This window comes from Electrophorus electricus, chromosome 18 (assembly GCF_041902795.1).
Source record: "Electrophorus electricus isolate QZ-2024a chromosome 18, ASM4190279v1, whole genome shotgun sequence".
Taxonomy (NCBI): Eukaryota; Metazoa; Chordata; class Actinopteri; order Gymnotiformes; family Gymnotidae; genus Electrophorus; species Electrophorus electricus.
In genome coordinates this window covers 3,113,556-3,136,235 of record NC_137514.1, presented here as the reverse complement: position 1 = coordinate 3,136,235, position 22,680 = coordinate 3,113,556, and the positions used below count along the sequence as shown (strand labels likewise).

General features: G+C 39.0%; 1 long non-coding RNA gene and 1 pseudogene across 2 annotated transcripts in view; both read left to right on the top strand.

The window, feature by feature from the left end:
- LOC113589841 (hemicentin-1-like) overlaps positions 1 to 14,353 on the top strand; it is a 222,667-nt pseudogene extending 208,314 nt beyond the window's left edge. The window contains exons 9-20 of the transcript XR_014118317.1: positions 4,125 to 4,273; positions 4,371 to 4,581; positions 4,801 to 4,819; positions 5,608 to 5,667; positions 10,196 to 10,265; positions 10,834 to 11,184; positions 11,728 to 11,970; positions 12,172 to 12,429; positions 12,568 to 12,670; positions 12,865 to 12,907; positions 13,199 to 13,270; positions 13,628 to 14,353. The product of XR_014118317.1 is annotated as a hemicentin-1-like (transcript). The remainder of the gene's footprint in view (positions 1 to 4,124; positions 4,274 to 4,370; positions 4,582 to 4,800; positions 4,820 to 5,607; positions 5,668 to 10,195; positions 10,266 to 10,833; positions 11,185 to 11,727; positions 11,971 to 12,171; positions 12,430 to 12,567; positions 12,671 to 12,864; positions 12,908 to 13,198; positions 13,271 to 13,627) is intronic.
- Positions 14,354 to 19,833: 5,480 nt separating this feature from the next.
- LOC113589842 (uncharacterized) lies at positions 19,834 to 21,069 on the top strand. The gene is made up of 5 exons (XR_003412035.2): positions 19,834 to 20,064; positions 20,163 to 20,241; positions 20,392 to 20,437; positions 20,652 to 20,779; positions 20,895 to 21,069. It is a non-coding gene; the product is annotated as an uncharacterized LOC113589842 (long non-coding RNA).
- The last annotated feature ends 1,611 nt before the right edge of the window (positions 21,070 to 22,680 follow it).

Below are 22,680 nucleotides of genomic sequence, written 5' to 3'. Positions count from 1 at the left end.
CATACAGTGATCCCAAAACAGAACTTTACTTATTCACTATTATTCACTCATTCACTTATATAAACAGATCTAACTGAAAGCAGCCAAACATACTGTATATAGAAGTGGACTGGAAGACAGTAGGTGAAAAGTGAAGCTGCTATGTGTCTGATGCCTTTTAGTGGCTGGATTCAGCTTTTATCCACACCCATTCCTGTGAGTGAACGGCCCAGACAACAAACTTTCTTTTTAAATTACACATCTTATGTCTACCATCTCGGTGGCTTCAATGTGTGTGCAGGTGCATGTAGTTCATTCATGTGTATGGTATAGTGTTTTAACATGAATGTATTCACATGTATGCTATAGTGTATTCACATATATAGTATTTTGGAACTGTGTTTGTCTTCATTCCTGTATCCACATTGATGGTCTCATAGTTGTTTCCCAAGAGCCTGAAAGAAGAACATACTCAGTATAGTGAACACTCTGCTACAGATAGTTACAACACACAGTAAGAAACACAAGCACACACTTGCAGTCACATCACATCACATGTCATCAGGAAGACACAATTTTGAGGGAAGAGAGACCATGTTAGTATCAGTACATTGGACAGCAACCTCACTCCTGCGCTAAGCGTTTCTGCATCCCACACACCATTTACTTACACTGCCATCTAGAGAACTTTGTAATTACATGTACACTTCATTAGGATCAACAGACTCTGATAGCAGATGGTGTGAAGGTGTATGCATCCCAACAGTGTGTGATGCGTGATGTCCGTACACACTTTGTGTGTGTGTGTGTGTGTGTGTGTGTGTGTGTGTGTGTGTGTGTGTGTGTTTGTGTGCGTGTGTGTGCGCACGCATGCATGCATGCATTTGTTAAGGGAACATCGCAGTAAAAGAGGAAGAGAAATTTTAAGACACCAAAAAATGACATCACTAAAATACAACATAGACACCACATGTTTAAAACCTCAAAGCTGTTTCTTCTGAGTTTATTTTCCTCTTTTCCCACAGTGCTGATGAGACATGGTACAGTGAGGTAAGAAGTGCTCTTTATTAAATTACATTTGCTTGTTAAATGTCCCTGTAGTCTGTGCTCTTAGTACATAGTTAAAGGTCAAGAGAACATCACCACTCTTCATGAACTCTCATCCTCATGTAGTCCTAGAGGACTTGGAATTGGTTTTAGATTTCAGTGGTGTTATGTTTGTGTGGTGTGTTTGTGTTCCTGGGGGAGAGAGTGTGTGAGTAAAATGAATGAAAAAGCATGCAAAAAATTAGTGAAGACTGTGTCAGGGAAGAGTGAATGTGAGAAGAGTGTGTGAGCGAATGAAGAAGAATGGTTTGTAGTTAATGTGTAATCTGGTTAATGTGTAATTGTTTGCACTATACCAGAGATTTGATGAAAACAAAGATGCCTTCATGAATCTGTGGTTAAGGCTTTCATTTCTACACAGGCAGGTTCTGAAAGTTCCTTCACAGTACAGATTACTAAAAAACATCTGTACTATCAGGTGTGTTGAAAAAAGAACAGAACACATTACATGTGGAAAGAAATGAGTGAATTTCCAACATAAGGACTTTTAAAAAGGGGAGTTTGCTTGTTATTACAAATCCCTCCCTCTAGATGGCAGTGCATGCTTATGGTTTGCTATTGAGTGTATAGCATCTTAGGTGTTGAATCTGAACTCTGACCTTCTGTTCTTCTCTGCATGAAAACACTTGTTATAAAGTTGTTTTTGGCATTCATTATTATGAAGAATGTTGACCCTGATGCTATGGATGACACATACACAGCTCTTCTGATAATGTCTACCACACACTTACAGTGATTATTTCTTCAAAACAGGATCATCTTGTGAAAATGTCACTTCATACCTGACATGTATTTGGCAGGCAAATTCCAGTATGCTTTCACCTTCACACGCCACTGATGGGATATTCGTGATGCTATTTTGTTAGCAGGCTCAAGGCTAGCACATACATACTGCACTGCCCTGGTGTCCACTGCGTAGGATTTAGCAAAATGTCATGAGTCATTAAGAAGGAAGTGTCCCTCTTCACAAGTTAACCACGGCTCTTTAACAGTCATCTTCTGAAATTACCTTATTTCTAGGTGGCCATTTTCTCCTGCACCCAAGAATGGTAAGAGAACATTTAATGAGCTCTTTTGCTGTTAACTTTAATGTAACCACTTGGAAAGTATTGTTAAACCACCAGTGGATGTTTATCTGAACTGTACCATTGAAGTGAACTTGGAATGTTTTAGCTCCTTCAAACCCTTTCAACCATCAGTTCTGCTTTGCTCTGTCTTTGCTCTTTTATTCACTTCTAGGTCCAAATGTCACTCTTGTTACAGTTGGCAGTAGAAATATTTTGTGAAATTTTCATTACAACAGGTACTTGCATTTCATCTTAAATTATCTTCAGTCAGACTCCAGCCAAAATGTTTCTTATATCGTTTTATTTTTCATTTTGATTCTAAAGGTTGCCAAAATCTGCAAATTCCTCAGGTCCTCCATTTTTTACATTTACATTTATGGCATTTGGCAGATACTCATATCTAGAGCAACTTACAAAAGGTTCTTTGTCATTTAATAAAATACATACTAGAGCAGTACAGTAGGTTGTGGTCTATCTCAAAAAACAATTAGTGCAATACAATACAAAAAACAATTAGTGCAATACAATAAGACAATAAGAACTACAGTTTCAGTTAGTCAACATAGAAGCAGGATCAGTGGTCATTTAAATATTCCACAGTTAGATGGGTCTTCAGTCTATGTTTGAAGACTGAAAGATACTCTGCTGTCCAGACAGCAAGCAGAAGTTGTTGTTTTTTTTCCACCATCTAGGAGCCAGGACAGAGAATAGTCTCAAAGCATGGTATTTCAAGCCGAGTCATATTTGAGGTTCAAAGTACTCGAGGTACAGATTGGGCATTGACCACTGACATCATGTGTGGAGGGGTTGGTTCATTTCTGGCTTTGTAGGGATGCATCAAGGTTTTAAATCTGATTTGGGCAGATAATGGAAGCTAATGAAGGGAGTGCAGCAGTGGAGTCACTTGTGTGAACTTCAGAAGATAGAAGTCCAGTCATGCTGCTGCATTCTGGACAAGTTGTAGAGGTCTGATGGCACTTAGAGGAAGACCAGCAAGTAGTGAATTTCAGTAGCCTAGCTTTGAGATTACAAGATATTGCAAAAGTACCTGGGCAGGTTCCTGTGACAGAAAGAGACAAATCCTTCATATGTTACAAAGAAAAGACCAGGTCAGATTTGAAACATGAGTCGAGAAGGACAACTGAGTGTCCAAAATTATGCCCAGGCTACGAGCAGCTTCAGATGGTGATACCATGGATTTCACAAAGGAAAATGTGAGGTCATGGTAAAGGTTGGGAGTTGCTGGGATGTACAGAAGCTCAGTTTTACTGGGGTTGAGCTTGAAGTGGTGGGCTGTCATCCATGACGCAATGTCTTTCAAGCATGCTGAGATGCATCCTGAGACATGCATGTTGGAGGGTGGGGAAAAAAAATAAATAATTCGGTGTTGTCAGCATAGCAGTGGTAGCAGAAGCCATGAGAAAATATTACATCACCAAGAGAAGAGAAGAGAGGAGAGGGCCTAATACTGCACCCTGGGGGACACCAGTGTGGAGTCTACATGGATTGGATGTGGATCCTCTCCATGTTACCTGTTAGGGCCGTCCCTCCATATAAGATTAAAACCATTTCCATGCAGAGCCAGTCACACCAAGCCTGGAGAGAACCGAAAGAAGAATGTTGTGGTTTACTGTGTCAAAGGCTGCCAAAAAAGAGAAATTTGATTTTAAACTGCATGTTCAATGGCTTTTGAGAGGAAAGAGAGAAGTGATAACAGTCTGTAATTGGTTATGTTGGAGCTATTGAGTGTGGCCTTCTTGAGGTTTGGTACTACCATGGTAGTTTTGAATGTAGTTGGTTCATATCCAGAAGATAAGGAGTTATTGATGATGACAGAGATGAAAGGAAACAGATCTCTTGAGATCTGAACAGAGTGGAAGGAATTTGATCCATCGAACATGTTGTCGGATTGTTGGAAGGCAGGAAATGAAGAATTTCATCTGAGGAGAGAGGAGAAAACCTCCCTCCCAGAACTACACCTGGTTTAAGGGGAAAACATCAGTAGGACAAAGACAGGCATACAACATTCCATTCCAAATCCATGCTGAAGACAGCGGAGAATACATGTGCCAGTAATAACCATGGACATAGGTCCCATTCAGTAACTCTAAATGTTTTGTGTAAGTTAATGATAGTTACAATACTAATAGTGTCCTTCTGACTTTCATAAAGACTTTTCTATTAATTATTATTTTTTTCTTACATTGTGTTTATAAGATCCTCCAAAGAATGTGTAAGTATCCATCATTCCCTCTGGTGAAATAGTGGCGGACAGTTCAGTGACTCTGACCTGCAGCAGTGATGCCAACCCACCTGTGCAGAACTACACCTGGTTTAAAGAAGGAGGAACCTCACCTGTAGGATCTGGACAGAATTACATCACCAACAGCAGTGGCTACTACTACTGTGTGGCTCAGAATGAACACGGGTTCTAAAATCAGCTTCAACAGACATCACTTTAAAGGAGAAGACATGTAATTATTATTTGATATAATAATGCTCATTATACAACAGCTGTTTCTGAACATACAATCTGGTTGGAAATAATTCTAGCTATGATTTTGTGTCTGAGAAGAGAATAGTTTAACCCTTAAAAAAAAAAAAATGTGTGAATGAGTGGGTGTATCTGTATGTGTGTGTTTGTTAGCAGACCACTCTATGATACTGTATGTGACTGTTGGTGATTTCTAATGAAAAAATTGTATAAACAGTAAGACTCTTTCTTTAGTTCAGATAAGTTTTAATGCAGCATGAATAGAGATTAACAGAATAGAAATGAACAGAACAGAGATTAACAGAAGAAATATTAAAATAATAGAGATTTACAGTTGATTTCTTAGAATTTGATTATGTCTAATCATGAACTAATTTGGTGTGTCAGTATAAAATTGACAATTCTGTTTATTCTAGTCTCAGGCATAAACTTCATCTAGGCCCATACAGTGGTGTTCTTTGCTTCTCAATGATGAACTGCTGTTTATTTAAACATTTTGGTTTGATCACATACATTTGATCACATGCATGCATGCATACATGCACTTTCTGTGGTGTATTTAATGATATTTTTGGTGTCTTAACATTTCTCTTCCTCTTTTACTGCACTGTTCTCTCTTTTTTCAACAAATGCACACACACACACACACACACACACACACACACACACACACACACACAGTGCAGTTATAGTAATCAATAAACATAAATATTTTCTCCATGAATGTGCAGCCATGGCAGTTGCTGCATGTGAAGATATGAAGAATAATGCTCTCATTGGCCCAAACCACAGGACTAACACCCACAGAGTACTGTGTATGTGTGTGTGTGTGTATGTGTATGTATATGTGTATGTGTGTGTGTGTGTGTGTGTGTGTGCATTTGTTGAAAAAGGAGAGAACAGTGCAGTAAAAGAGGAAGATAAATGTTGACACCAAAAATATCATTAAATACACCACAGAAAGTTCAGCAGTTTATTTTCCTCTGTTCCCACACTGCTGATGAGACTTGGTACAGTGAGGTAAGAAGAGCTCTTTATTAACTTACATTTGTTTGTTAAATGTCCACGGAGTCTTTGCTTTTAGTACATAGTTAAAGGTCAAGAGAACATTACCACTCTTCATGAACTCTCATCCTCATATAGTTGTAGAGGACTTGGAGTTGGTTTTGAATTTCAGTGGTGTTATGTTTGTGTGGTGTGTTTGTGTTCCTGATGGAGAGAGTGTGTGAGCGATAGGAATGAAAAAGCATTCCCCGTTTCCGAGGCAACCTAGTAACTTCCGGGTTTTCGTCATTCTTTATGGTTCCCTGTGTCCTCCACTTTGTCTCCAGTTGTTTCTAATTTATCCCTGATTATGGTCTTATAAAAACCCCGTCCCTAAGTTGTTGGTCGGTTATTGTTTCTCCTCTCGCCTTCATTGATATGTGTTTGATAATATGTCTCTCTTGGTTGTTGGTTAGTTCTCGTCGGTCTTAGTCTCACTTTGTTTTGCTAAGAGTGTGTTTCCGTCTTTCATTGAGTTTGTGATAAGAACCTGTTTTACATAGCTCCTTGCTCCTATTTTGTTTGTTTAGGTCTCATTTGTACTTTCCCTCTGTGTTTGCCGTCTACGCTGCCTTTTCCGTTAATGTTTACCCGGTATTGCTGTCTGTCTTTGATTTTGTTCAGTGTTTGTTTGTTTATTAAAACTAAGTGTTTCTTTATTCTAGGTGTCATGATTGTTATGGTTTCCCTCGTTAGTTCCATTTCACGTAACACGCAAGGCGTCGGCACTTCGCAAGTGTGTTCGCCCTCGCTCACCACCCTTTCCGCGTTACAGACACAGGGAAAAAGTATTGAATACATGAAGAAAGAGAGTTGCAAAAAGCCATTGAAAGTCATGGCACCATCTGAAATCTATCAGTAATTAGAAAACAATCCTGCCACTTAGTGCAAGTTAATATCAGATGGTTCAACTGATGGCCTATAAAAGGTGTCTCATTACCAAGGTGCCACACAAGAAACATATCATGATGAGTAAAACCAGTGAGCTCTCTCAAGACCTTCGCAACCTTATTGTTGCAAAACATACTGATGGCTTTGCTTACAGAAGAATTTCTAAACTACTGAAGATTCCAGTGAGCACCGTTGGGGCCATAATCCAGAAGTGAAAAGAACATCATTTCACCATAAACCGGCCACAACCAGGTGCTCCCTGCAAGATTTCAGACAGAGGAGTGAAAACTATTATTAGAATAGTTGTCCAAGAGCCAAGGACCACCTGTAGAGAGCTACAAAAAGACCTGGAATCAGCAGGTACAATTGTTTCAAAGAAAACAATAAGTAATGCATTCAACCCCCATAGCCTGTATGCACGCTCACCATGCAAGACTCCATTGCTGAAGAAAAAAGCATGTTGAAGCACGTTTAAAGTTTGCTCAACAACATTTAGACAAGCATGTGAAATACTGGGAGAATATAGTCTGGTCAGATGACACCAAAATTGAACTCTTTGGATGCCATAATACACACCATGTTTGGAGATCAAAAGGCACTGCATATCACCCCAAAAACATCAGAACAACAGTAAACTTTGGAGGTGGGAACATTATGGTGTGGGGATGTTTTTCAGCATACAGCACTGGCACGCTTCACATAAATGAAGGAACCGAGACATTCTTGATAAAAATCTGCTGCCATCTACCAGGATGATGAAGATGAAACGAGGGTGCACATTTCGGCAAGACAATGATCCCAAACACACAGCCAAGGAAGCTCTCAATTGGTTTCAGAGAAAGAAAATAAAGCTACTAGAATGGCCCAGCCAATCACCTGACCTGAATCCAATTGAAAATCTATGGAAGCTCAGAGTTCATAGAAGGAGCCCACGGAACCATCAGGATTTGAAGAGTGTTTGTGTGGAAGAATGGGCCAAAATCACACCTGAGCAATGCATGCGACTAGTTTCTCCATACAGGAGGTGTCTTGAAGCTGTCATCACCAACAAAGGCTTTTGTACGAAGTATTAAGTAGATTTCAGTAAGCGTGTTTAATGCTTTTTCCCTGTGTCATTTCTCATTATTACACATAATTTATGGACATCTATGGTTTGATTTCTTTGCATGTGTGGATTGAAAGGGTTGTTATTGACATCTGGTGAGAATTTCATGTCAATAGCACCTTTAGAAATATATTTACTTAGAAAATTGGTGATGTGTTCAATACTTATTCCCCCCCCCCCCCCAACACTCTGGTCTTTTACCATGGGGGACAGAGTATTTTCACAGATTCTAGCCTTGAGCTCTTCTGAAATGAGATTGATGGTTTTATTCCTGTTGGGGCCACTCCCCCCATCATAGGTGTCTCTGCCACAAGTGCCTCAATCACCACTGGGACAACCTTGCTATTAACACACACATATTTGAGGTTGTTCAGATAATATGTCTTGCATATGTTTCTATACATGGTCTCTGCCACTTGGTCAGGTCTCTTAATATTTGCTTTCCCTGCAGGAATCTTGTGCTCCTGCTACTCTCAGAGGCTCCTTTGTATAGTCTGCATCTTGTGTGGTGTAATGCACCCCTGTTACAATTAACCTAGTGCGTAGTTCTTGTATTCTTACTATCATGATCAGTGACTCTGTGCTGTCCTTCAGTCATGCCTTTTCCAGACATTCTGCTACCTGTCAGTATTAAATTCCATGGAGGGAATCCTGACATGACCGCTCTTCTGTGTCCATGGTAACCATGTTCCCTTTCTGACTGGGTAATGCCCTCATTAGCTCATCCTTGGGGTCCGGTGCTTAGATGTATTCATGGATATTTTGTGTCACATCCTGAACTGTGGTGTTGAGCCTTCTGTCTGGTGTACAGTCTTTGGTTGTTAGATCTTGGGTGGTAATGAAGAAGATTTTGGTGAGTGGTTTGGTAGACTATAGAGTTTACTCTCCCTTCTCTTTCAAGTTCCTTGTCTAGTCAGATTGCCCTACAGTGATATGACCTCTGGTGCTAAGAGTCCTGGGTCAAGTCAACTCCTCCATTACAGTGCTGCAACATTTCATGGGGGAAAAAAAAAAAAAAACTATAATAATTCTATTACATTGGGTGTGGTTTAGCGATTTACTATCAATGTGTTTCATCACCTTTAAGTTATGAAATTTAGAATTTATTTCAAGAATGAAGAGTTCTACTGGAATTCAACACATAGTGCTTGTACGATCCAACATTATTTTGTGAACATTTGAGCAAAATAATGAGGCATGGGTGAAAAGTAATTTAATGTTCATTTAATGAAGTAACAAATGGACAAAAGAGGAGTGAACTGAGGGGAACATGGAACATAAATCGAAAAGATTTCAAAAGGGCAAAATAATTAAATAGCCCTTGTGGCTTGCTAGATTTTTACTTGGAATAGAGAAGGTCAGTTTGAAACATTGACTGGAGATGTATGTGGGCTGAACTAAAGAGAGTGAAACAAAGTACATATATGTGTGATGATCAGTAAGTGGGTGATTGGAAACGTGGAAGTGATTGGATGGTCTGATTGGTTGAAGGATAGGTGATTGACAGATTGGAGGTGTCTGATTGGCTGGGTGACAAAGAGTGGTTATGAGTGCGTGATTGTGTGTGTGTGTGTATGTGTGTGTGTGTTTGGCTGGGTGTCACCATTCTTCATCTTTTGGGTGGGATGAGAATAGAGCTCCTAGAATAGACCTGAACAACAAGCTCTCACTACATACAGATTGGCCACTTCAGTCTTATACATGTAACGCGGGCTGGCCCGAGTGCCACAGGGCGAGGGGCAGGATGCACAGACTCCAACATCTGGGACATACATTTATTAACATTTAACATAGAATACTAATAGCACTCACAAGAACCACACACAATTAATACAAACAAGAAACAGTTAACACTAAGTAAAGATGATAAACACGTATACATCTAACAATAACGAATATAACGTTTAACATCACCATTGACAATAACACACCACATTAACACGTTACATCAACAGTGACCAACGACGCTGCACACCCTGACGTAGGTTTAAATACACAGACAAACGAGGTGCAGGTGTGTGCAGGTGTGGCCGCAAACGAAGATCCTCCCACTGCACATGGCGGGCCAAACCACGTGCCTCGCGGGAGGCGAGCATTCCAGGACAATACACTCCTTAGGACATAACAGAACTGTTATTAATACAATCTGTACTTGATTTATGACTGTGTAATGACTGTTGAAGTTGTTTATATTTTGTTAAAGTTGGTAGAATGGTTATGTGTTTTTATTCTTATCACAATTGCTTTCAAATTGTTCATTTATAGTCTGCACAAAGATTATTCTAAATCCTTTTGTGATTCAAATGTAGAATGAATAGCCCTCAAGAAATAAAACTGAACTGAAATGAGATGACTTAACATATATTTACTACTGTTGCTGCCAAGAGTCAAATCTCCTCAGTAATACAGATGTGTCATCAGATCAGTCTGACTCATATTTGAAACAGTGTAAACAGAAGCAGAAATGTGATGCACTCAGCTGTGTTGTGCTGTTGTGTGTCTGTGCAGGTTTGTTTAATGATGTCACTCAGAACTCCTCTTCTAACTCTCACTCTCATCACTCTGTTCATGTCTCTGGGTAAGACTGCAGTCTTCATCAAAATTGTATTTTTCTTTGTAAAATTTCCAAAACTGTTGAAACCTGCACAAATATTAGCAAAATTCTGATATCTAGTATAAAGATTTTCTAACACAGTGTTCCCATTTAATGAAGTTAATTACATTGGTTACCAAAGCCCCCCACATCCCCCACACCACTGCTACAGAGCTTGCTGAGTGCTTTGTGGTTTTTCTCAAGTTTAGGGCAGTCTTAGATTAAGAGCACACTGTGGTAAGATTAAAATTCACAACCCCACTATAACTACAAAGTGCAGATATATTTTTGTTTGTTTTTCTCTTGACTCAACCTCGTATATTATGTGACTGAGCGTTAAGTTGTTCAGAGTCACTAGTGTCCAATTCTCCCCAAGCTCCTCCCCCACCTTGCTACAAGCTCTTTTCACTTTGTGGTTTAGCTCAGAATCAGCTCAGAGTTCTACAGTAGCTGCTGGAGTTAGAGAGGAGAGAAGTGAAGCTGTAAGATAACTCCCACTCTCTTATGGGCCCAGACTCCTCTAATGACCTCTTTCATGCATCATATGTTTCAGGGGTTGATGGAACAGAATGGAGTGTGAAGTACAACCCAACTGAAATATGTGTTTTAAAAGGGTCCACAGTGTTTATTAATGGCACTTTTACATACCCAAAAGATCATGAAGTGACAGATACATTTTGGGTCATAGACCCAGTTAAGGATGTGGAATCACTTGATCTTTATAAAAGAACAGAGTTTTCAGGCAGAATTCATTATCTGGGTGATAAACAGCAAAACTTCTCCTTCAGACTGAGTAATGTGACAAACGATGATCAACACATGTACTGCTTCAGAGTTTCAGTAAACACACCAGTCAAAACAGACAAATATCTCTACTATCCTGGAGTTCAACTTCACATTACAGGTGAGAGAAATCAATGCTACTGTTCTCTGATAAAAACTACATCTCAGTTTAGACAGTCTGGATCAGTAGGCAAAATTCAGAGAAGTTCAAACTACAAATTTGTTCATTAACTTCTTGCATGCTAAATAACTGCAAGTGTTTCAGCAAATGACTGAAATTGGTGTTTTCAAGAGCCTATTTTCAATTAAAAGCTGCAATGTATATATTGAGCATCTTGGGAAAGAACAATGAACTACAAACAACCAGCAAATAGCATCTCAAACCCAGAGTTTCATGTACCTTTATTACAACACAAGAATAGAAGGTTTAAACTGTAGCTAGTAGTTACTTACCATGGACAACAAGGCAGGGGAAAGAAAGAAATTCCACATGCTGCTCCTTCTGATTCTGTATGTCTGTAATTGGTGTAATGTTGTCCTTCTCTAGCAATCTGGGAGACTGTAGTGAGACAGTAAAAGAGAGATCAATAAACATTAATCAGTTCATTTATTTGATATTACTCCTGTTGTTTATTTATTTATTTATTTATTTTGATTATATAAGAGCTCCATGTGAACATTCTGCCTGAAGTGACAGAGAGAGAAACAGCAGTTCTGAACTGTACAACCACCTGCAGTCTGACTGACAGTCCAACACTCATCTGGTACAAAAATGGACGTCGTTTATCCTCCAATACAAACCCACTCCACCTGCAGCCAGTCAGCAGTGAGGATGCAGGCAGTTATATGTGTGCTGTAAGAGGATATGAACATCTCCCCTCTCCTGCTCAAACTCTCACTGTCAGATGTGAGTTTATTATGCTTCCTTTTAAGAAATACATTTAAATTATGTGTTACTCACTATAATCTACAGACATATAATGTAACAAAACAGTTTAATCAAAAAACCCTGATAACTGTTAATATTAAGAATATAATTCTACTACCTACATTTGAAATATTTTAAAGAATATAATTCCACTACCTGGAATCTACTATCTACTAATAGATCCCCCAAAGAATGTGTCCATCAGTCCCTCTGGTCAAATAGTGGAGGAGAGTTCAGTGACTCTGACCTGCAGCAGTGATGCCAACCCACCTGTGCAGAACTACACCTGGTTTAAAGAAGGCGGAACCTCACCTGAAGGATCTGGACAGAACTACATCATCATCAGCAGTGGCTGGTACTACTGTGTGGCTCAGAATGAACACGGGGTGCTGAAATCAGCTTCAACAGACATCACATTAAAGGGCGACACACAGACAGGCATTAATGTTTATGTTTATTTATGTTTATGTTTCCCATTCATTTATCAGTTCATTCACTCATTCATTTGCTAATCAAATTACAAAAGCCCTATATTGTGTGTATGAACAATAGTGTGTATATGTCTGTTTCTCTCAGCAGGTCACTTCTACATTTTGCCTGTAGCTGTTGGAGTCGGCATCTGTGGGATTGTTGTTCCTCTCTCAGTAGTTTTATTCATGAAGAGACAAAGTTTAAGAAGGTAAACTGAAGTGAAATGTATTATATTACATTATACTTCTAAATCATAACTGTGCAGTACTTTTTTCTCTTCTTCCAAAAACACATTATTAATGTAGGAAAACTTTTTAATATGACTAGGGCCATAAAAATAATGCTATTGTAATATTGGTTATTCTGTGTTTTCTGTTTGAACATTGACATTTTTGAGATCAGGTACAAGAAGCAAAGGAGAAATCCAGATGAACCTGTTTATGAGGTGAGCTATTAAAGAAATTTGGATATCATTGTCAATGAGGAGTCTTATACCTGGTAAAGTGTTCATAGAATTTATGTCATAGCAAACCAGATCCTTTAAATGACAGTGTGAGTATTAATTGTTTTCTAGCAGTTCTTGGTGTCAGAGTGAGACCTCTATTTGAGTTGCAGACTGTTAACAGCAAAAGGACATCAATGGAAAAACTCCAGTGGAAGGTTTCCTAAACATGTAACCTTAAAGCTATTCAGTGTTTATCATTAAACTGCACATCATTAACTCTGTGCTTCACAGAACGTCGGCCTCAAGCCCTGTCCTACCTGTGACACTTCCACATTCAGCTCTCCTGTTTATGAGAATACTGCAGTGAGTTCATCATATCAGTTACATCACAGTTATAGAACTGCTTTAGAACTCTAGAATCTTGACTGTAAATAATAATAATACTCATAACGTTTTTGAGATGATATGCATCTAGATCTTGGAATTTTTTAATGATTACTGGAAGTATACAGTACACAGCTTTCTTAGTATTAGACTACTTTACATTACCTTAACTATATAGAGTCTGTAGGAATAGAATGTTTTTTTCAGTGGAGATCACCCAAAACATGCAATTTTTTTTCAGTTTCTTAAGACATGAAGGTACGTGTGCATGTCCACTGTCATGCCAATTGTCCTTGCATTCTGCTCTGTTATTATTTCCTGTGTGTCCTTTTATAGGCCTTGAGGAAACACCACTAAGTAAATCATCAATGAGATAGAGAGGGGAAGAGAGATGGATGGATGGATTGATGCACACATACAGTTTGGCAGAAAAGGTTCTGACTGTTTTCCATTAAAGAGCAATTCAAAATAAATGTGCTATTCACCTCTGCTTGATCGTGACCTCCTAGGTTACCACCCTCGTGTCTTTGTTTTACTTTGCTTTTCCTCGTTTTTAGTTTTGCCCTTCATGTGGTTGTCCCCTGCCTGTTATTGTTCTCTTCTTTTTCTACTTTCACTCTCCCTAGTTTTTTGTATATTTAAACCGTGCATTTTCTTGGTCTTGTGGCTGGTCATTTGTTGTAGCCTCTGTTGTGTTCACTCTACTACACTGTACTGTGCTCTTCCCTTGATTTATGTATAGTTAACCTGTGTTCTGTGTTTCGTGTTGTTGCCCATTTATCTGCAACCTGTTCCATATAGTTTCTCTCTGCTAGCATGTTCATTTATTTTTCTGGTTTTTGCGGTTTGTTCTGTTTGTTGTCATGTGTGCCAAATGACACACGTTCATGTTGGTTATTTGACTCGGGACTGTTATAATGACTCTGATTTTGTTTTTGCCTTTAATAAATCTCGCTCTTCTCAGCCTTTGCATCTGCCTTACTATCAACCCGCATTACCAAATGTTTCAATTATTGCATCTTTTTCATTTTTATTGCAATAACAATAAATAATAATAAATAACCTCCTTGTTGTTATTTTGAAAATCGACAATGTGCATGAGCGACATAGGTCAACAGCGTTGAAACAACCAGGCTTCTTGGTCAGTCAGATTGGATTTTCAGAGGAAGCTCGGTTAGAGAGTCATAGGCCTTCTCCGGAATTCTTGTAGGACATTATAGTGTCACGGTACGGCCCCTCCTCCCAAACGTCTCCCCGTGTGTGTTTGTGTGTGTATGTTCGTCCGTGTGGCCACGCCCTCCTTGTGCTCTACACCTGCTCCTTGTTGTGTCGTTAGTATGCGTGTATAAAAGACTGCTGTTTATGTGTGACAGTTGTCGGTGTTCAACCCTGATAGCCTGCGGGCTATGTCTTCGTCATTATGTGTGTTAATAAGCGTATGCCTATATTTTATGAAACCCGTCCCCACATCCTGCTCTAACTCCACAACATGACAGAAACACCGACCGACGAAAGATGCCTGGGAAGAGGAGCAGGAGACAGAAAGGGAAGAAGGGACGCGAACGCCCTTCCACAGCCTCACGGAGAGATCCTCCATAATCTTGGGTACAATCCTTCCCCTTATAGCAGAGGAGAGTGCCACTGGAAGATCTTGGGAGGGCCCTGAGTGTGGTCCAGGGCTGGACTCTGCAGAGTCTTACGGACCCACGCTGGACTATCAAGTCCAATGAAGTGGTACAATGAAGTCCAGGACTCGGAGTCGGACTCCACAGGGTCCTACTACCCTTCCATGGACTACCTCGAGGGCTATGTGGATTATGAAAGGAATGGGGAGAACAGCGATGTTTGTCTGCCGTCGGACTCTGAGTTTGACCGTGGAGGATACTTCCAAGAAGGTGGAGGAGGTCCTCTATGGAGACTCTCCCTCGGTCAGCAACACAGCATCTGTAGACTAACAAAGCGACATGCCTCTGGTACCCAAGGTTCCACCCAAGGCTCCATCCAGGGTACACCACTCTGAGGCAAGTAAGGTGCCCCGTGTGACTTTCAGAGAGGCATTGGCGTTGTCCGAGGAGGAAACTTTCTCCACTAGCGTGCGCAGCCTCCAAACTCGTGTGCCTGTACCTAAGCCTCATAGAGGCAAGAAGGAGGCAACACCAGTGCTCACCCCAGAGACAGGCAAAGTAGTTGGTGTGCCTCCTGAAATGGGTGCGCGGAAGTCATTGCCCCCAAATCGGCGAGGGGCGATCCCCCACAGGTAGGTTGGACTTCAGCCCAGCCAACAACTGGGGGACAGCCTGGGGTTCTTGCCAGCTTCCCTGGACTCTCTAGCAATCTTCTATGTAGTAATTACCCTGCGATATCATTTACATTTACATTTATGATATTTAGCAGATGCTCTTATCCAGAGTGACTTACAAAAGTGCTTTGTCATTTACTCATAAAATACATCCTAGCCAGTAGAGTAGGTTAGAGTCCAATATACCAATTATATAGAATACTGTATCATATCATAGTAGGTTAAATTAGCATGGTTTTGCTTTGCGGAGCTGTGGGAAAACATATATCTGTCAACAAATCTCTGTGATGAGAAGTTGGTTGTCTTGGTAAGTTTTTAACTTTTTAATTTGGGATCATGGTTCCTTGAAGTATAACCAGGCTAGTAATAGGTACCTGCATTTCAACATGATGGTTTCTGAAATCTAAGATGGGGCGGAAAGGGTCAAAAAGTTATAAGCTATCAGCTGGGCCATTTTATGGATTTGATGCTAGGCATCATGGTGCCGGAGGGGTCCTTGTTCCTGTCCGTGAGCTGGTAGTGAGAGAAATCCCACTCATAAATGTTACTCAGTCTATCTTCGCTACACTAGATTATTTATTTATTTGTTTGTTTATTTATTTATTTAGTCAATTCATTTTAAGACAGATAAAATACTCAAATGCAGTTCCCCCAAAAGCATCATGACTTTAAGACCTTTTTCAGGACATATTCTCAAAGATCCTCAATCTAGCACTTAATTAAATATTTTCACTCTACAATTTTACAAAAATTATTTTTCCATTTGTGTATTCTATATTATTTACCCTACTCTAGTTTTATCTCCAGCTTTGTTTTTGCTGTAGCGATTTTATTAGCAAGTTAAGTTTTAATTACATAGTAACTATTTAACATAGTCTAATTTCAACAATAGTGTAGTGTCTTTTCCAGTGAGGACCCCTGCAGAGAGACAGAAGCCATGTACCATTAAACGTAAAGGGGTCTTCCACACAATGGCAGTATATTTGCGCTCATATTGCTTCTTTCACTGCACTGATGCAAACTCAACAGAAAACTATAATGTACCAAACTGACATAATACCACATGCTCATTTACAGGCATATTTTACAGTAAAGTACAATCCTACTGGTTATTATTTCAAATTAACATCCATGTGCACTTCAAATTTTAAGCTCATTTTTAAACAATTTGCAATTCTACATTTAATTGTGTGAAATTCTACAGATAGCACAATGATCTCAACTCATCTAATACAGAATAAAATGTCAAAATTGCATTTTATTTTGGGGCTTTATAACGTGTATGTTGATGCTGGAGATGAAATTTCAGTCATGCTCTACATTTCCTGACTCACCCAGGTCTTGTCAGATAAAGTGAGATTAGATCAGATATTATTGTTTTTTATTTTGTTTTGTTTTCTTTTTTGTGAGTGTGTGCATGTTTTTTTTTTTCATTAAGTTAAATTACGGCCTTAGAATATATATTATGAATCAAGAGTTATAATGGAATTGAACACATAGGGCCTTTAAGTTCCAACATTATTTTCCAAACCCTACTTTATATCTTTTGGGTGGGATGGAGATCATTAAAGATGGGCTGTACAATTATAACACAACTGGTGTTAATACAATGTGTATTTGATTTAAGTGCAATAACCATAAATACACTTATAGACATAAATACATTATATAATGTAACGGCCCGAGTGCCACAGGGCAAGGAGCAGGATATCTAGACTCCCTCGACGGTGATAGACATTTATTGTGAAACACAGAAGGCAAGCGCACTCACATAAAAGGTGTAAATGTAGTATATGCAACATTGTGAAATACAAAACGCTAACAAGCAACGATACACATTCATACACATCCACGTCCAATGACTGACAACCCAGCGCACACCAGCGTCGGTTTAAATACACAAACAATATACACACTAAACCATTTGCAGGTGTGGCTATAAACAAAAACAATTACATTGGATTCCACTGCACGCAGCAGACCGAACCAGGTGACCAGTGGAAAGAGGAGCAGTCCGTGACATATACATTGCAAGTATGTTGAGATGTTTTTGTTTGGTTAAAATTGTTACAATGGTTTTGTGTATTTATTATTATTACAGTTGCTTTCAGCTTGGTCCTTTAGAGTCTGGATAAGGATTTCTGTAGATTATTTGTTATTACAAATGAACTAAATAGCCCTCAAGAAATAATACTGAACTGAAATGAATTAACTTTTTTTTTTTACTGTTGTTTCTGCCAAGACCTAAACCTCCTTAGTAATCCAGTAGTGTTAACAGATCAGTGTGACTGATATTTGAAATGATGTAAACAGAAGCAGAAATGTGATGCACTCAGCTGTGTTGTGTGCTGTTGTGTCTGTGCAGGTTTGTTTAATGATGTCACTCAGCTCTCCCCTTCTAACTTTCACTCTCATTACTTTATTATTCACTCTCTGTAAGTCTGTAGTCTTCAACAAGATATTTTGTTCTTTGTAAAATTTCCAAAATCTTGTTGAAATCTGCACTCTCATTAGGAAATTATCATATCCAGTATAAAGTTTTTCATAACTGGAAATCTTCAGACTTAACCAAGCTAATTTCCATTGGTTGCCAAAGCCCCACACATCCCCCACACCACCACTACAGTGCTCACTGAGTGTTTGGTGGTTTTTCTCAAGTTTAGCACATTGTTATTTTAAGAGCACAATGGGGTAAGAGTAAAATTCACATCACTATTGTAATGAAAGAGACTCAGATACAGTATTGGGATTCATGTATAGGATAATCTTTACTGAGGAACCAGATGAAAGCCAGAGGCAAAAATCAGAAGTCAGAAAAGCCAGGTCAAAAACCACAAAAATAGACAGAGTACCGAAGGGCAAAGAAGAACCAGTAGGAGAGGGTGATGGATCCAAAGAGAAAAGGTATTAAACAAAGGCTTTGTATACATCATTTGAGTACATTATCTCATTGGACACATTAAGACTACAGAGTCATTCTTTAACCCCTTACAAACAGAAGAATTGTCAGTGTTTCTGAAGATGAACAAAATTAAATTAGCATTTTAAAGATCTTATTTGGGATTAAAAGATGATATACATAGTGAGCATATTAGGAGAGCAATGAACTTTGAACAACCAGCAAATCGTGTTTCAAGTCCCAGTTTTGGACGAGTTTATTACAACACAGCAGCAGAAGGTTTTGACTCTAACTAGTTTTTACAAGCCAAGGAAATAATTTCCTGGCATTGCTCCTCCTGAGTTGGTACAGCTTTAGTTGTAGTAATATCATCATTCTCTAGTAAACCAAGAGACTGTAGTGAGAGAGAACTCACCTAGCTTTGGGTTCTGCAGCCCTTTTATCAGCCCTGCTACATGATGCAGGGTGAGGATGTGCAGTTGGTGTACTCAGTAGGTGTCAATTGCGTGTGACTGGTTAGGTCCTGCCTCCACTCCATGTGATTTCTATGCAGTCCAAAACATTGGTACTGACTCTGATCTGTCTCATTCATGTTCGTGGAGAGCTCCTTGCAGCTGCCATTAGTGTACATGGTCCTTGCCATACACTGGAGGGGTGTATTACCTGTCAATAGATATACATCTATTTTTCATAATTATGTTTTTATTTATTTAATTTTTCAGTACATTCAATTCAGTACATTTTTCAGTACAATGGCAGTACATTCAAAATAATCAAAATAATCAATAAACATTAATCAGTTCATTTGTTATGTTTTTCCCCCCCCATTTTAATGCATTTTTTTTCTTTTACTTGATTGTCTAAGAGCTCCATGTGAACACCACTCCTGAAATGGCAGAGAGAGAAAAAGTAGTTATGACATTTACAAACACCTGCAATCTGACTGACAGTCCAACATTCATCTGGTACAAAAATAGAAGTCCTTTATCCTCCAATGCAAACCCACTCCACCTGCAGCCAGTCAGCAGTGAGGATGCAGGCAGTTATATGTGTGCTGTAAGAGGATATGAACATCTCCCCTCTCCTGCTCAAACTCTCACTGTCAGGTGTGAGTACCTATCAAGCTTCCTTCATATGAAAACATAAATTAAATTTGCATGTTGCTCACTAAAAAATCCACATAAATATAATGCAACAATTAATTAAATGTGACAATTTAATTAATTAAACCATTGATTACTGTTAATAATAAGACAGTTGATCATATTCCACTATATACATAATAAAATATTGTAAATTACTGATATCATCTACTAATAGATCCTCCAAAGAATGTGTCCATCAGTCCCTCTGGTGAAATAGTGGAGGGCAGTTCAGTGACTCTGACCTGCAGCAGTGATGCCAACCCACCTGTACAGAACTACACCTGGTTTATAGAAGGAGGAACCTCAGCTGTAGGATCTGGACAGGCTTACAGCATCATCATCATCACTGCTGAACACACTGGACTGTAATACTGTGTAGTTCAGAATGAACATGGAGCTCTCAATGGAACCGTGACCATAACTGTTAAGAGTAGGTGGTAAAGAATTAGAGAACATAACATAAAAGTTGAGTCCGTCCATAAACTGATGAGAGACTAAGTGATGGTGATGATTCTGTCCCTTCAGCAGGTCAGAGTTTGTCTGCAGTTTGGATTGCAGTTGGAGGAGGCACCTTTCTCATTCTCACTGTCTTCATCTGCATATACAGGTCGGTTAAGTGATGTTCATTCACTAAACAGTTCTTTTACAGTGCATAGCTTATCTATTGACATTCTGTGATAGTTCTCTTGATGCAATAAAATATGCAGTGGGTTTAATAATAAGAAGGAATTAAACATTTCATTTCTTGTAATTAAAGGATTAAGAAAAAAATGAGTGAAACCAACCATAAGGAGAACACAAAGGTAGGGTGTTCCTCTAATTAATTCATGCAGTTAACCAGTAGATGGAAGTAATTTTCATTAGGAATGTTCACTCTGTCATTGAAGTTCACTGGAAATGTCCCCCCAAATTTGAAGTACTTGTATAAAATATACACACAAGGCATCTTAACACTTCTAACTCCATCACCCAATTATTTATCATTCAGTCATTTCCATCAATGTCCATCAATTACAGGCTGCTGCTCCTATTTCTGGAGCTGCTGCTGATGTCGACCATGCCACTGTTACACCCAGTAGATCCAGAACTGAGGAGGAGCCCCAGTATGCCAGTGTTACATTCCACCATCATACTGCTGCCTCTGGGTGAGTTCCTCAACTGGACAAAAGTAGTGCTTTGGATTTTGGAAGTAATTTAGAGTAATGGTATATGTACATTACAGGAGGGTTGAAATATTGAGATTCACATTTTGGTCTTTAGGTAACCAGCTCAGAAAATGGAGGAGACCTCAGTGAACTCTGGCACAGTAAAAACAGATTGGATCTGCAGAGGAACTACCACTGAGAGAGAGAGAGAAAGAAAGAGAGAGTGAGACAGACACAGAGAGAGAGAGAGAGAGAGAGAGAGAGAGAGAGAGAGAGAGAGAGAGAGAGAGAGAGAGAGAGAGAGGGAGGGAGGGGGTATATATGTGTGTGTATATATGTGCATGTAACTATGTGTGTGTTTGTGTGTGTGGACAGACTCTTGAAATGACCTCATCATTCCTGTGTGCTGTACATTGTTTTTTTGTTTGTTTTCCTTCACTTTTTAGGACATTTTGATTATCAGCTAAACTGCATCTAAGTTTGTTCAGTAGTTCATTATTTAATCTTTTTTTTTTTATTAGAGTAAATGTAGTGCTGCAATGTAATGGGTATCAGTGTGATAAATTATTTATTAGCTACGGAGTGTGTAAAGGGAGTCTCTTTAGTTATTTTAAAAGTTTCCTGGACGTTTCACACACAGCTTGTTTTAAGAGGTTACAGAGAACAGGGACAACAGTGAAACAACTGCCACTGACCAGTGATATAACTGCTGAATGCCTGTGTAGCAAAGGGTCAAACAGCAGTGGAACACACAAGAGTTCCAACTAACTAATCACACATTTTACTCAATGCCATACTGAGAAACCTGTGTTAACCTGTGTTGTGGAAGTGACGTGAGAACTGGGTTCTTTACTAGAAAGCCATGTGGTGTGGAAGTGATGTGAGAATTAGATTCTTACTAGAGGACCATGATGACAGCAAACAGTAGCAGTGACTGGTAAAGAAGGAGAGAAGAATGGGAGAAATGTCACATGGAATAGGAAGTTCCCCACAGCTTCTGGCTGTCCGATATCCATGACCCAGTGAAGGACTGGACTGGTTCACTGAATTATAATGACCATACAATTCCCCCCAATGTCCTGCTCAGCAGCATCAACTCCACTGCACAAAACACACACAGATACTGTTTTAAATATATTATTGTAATGAAGTTCAAGAACTGTATTTCTTTCTAGTATAATTTGGTTTTAGAAATTCAGTTAAATATTTATTTAAGACAGTGCTGGCTTCTCATATTCAGGAGAGGTGGATCTATATGTGTCCTCAGGAGGACTGGAATAAAAAGTCTGTACAAAGGGAAAAATATTAAAGATTTTAAACACTGATTTGGTTTTGAAGAATCATTTACTGTAAGGTGGGTTAGCGTGGAGTTTCATTTCAACAATCAGAAACATTTCTCAAGAAATGTTGAGAAATACTTTTGACGTAAACAAATATTCAGAAAACCATTACAGAGAGCAATGGAATTTACAAACTGTCAAAAAAACGATTGATTGCTTGATTTGATTGACAGCTGTCAATCGCCCCACGCCCCCTCCGCCGCCCCACATGTTTATAATGTTTTTTTATTTATATATAAATACTATTATTATTATTATTATTATTATTATTATTATTATTATTATTATTACATATGATTTATGATGTGACAATATTATATGAAAATAAATTAAAACACAATTTGGGATCCTCAAAATAGTTTTACTGACTTAAAAAAAATATATTCTTTAATTGTGAAATATTCAAGTGAATAAAAGTTACGAGTCTTAAACGATTACGTACCACCCAGTCCTTAATGTCTGCTCTGCTCCGCTGATACTCAAACACGCGTATGGGTCTCGGTTGCATGTCTCTTATTGTCTCTCACTCATCCACTCACTCACCCTCCGCTCCGCTGCGGG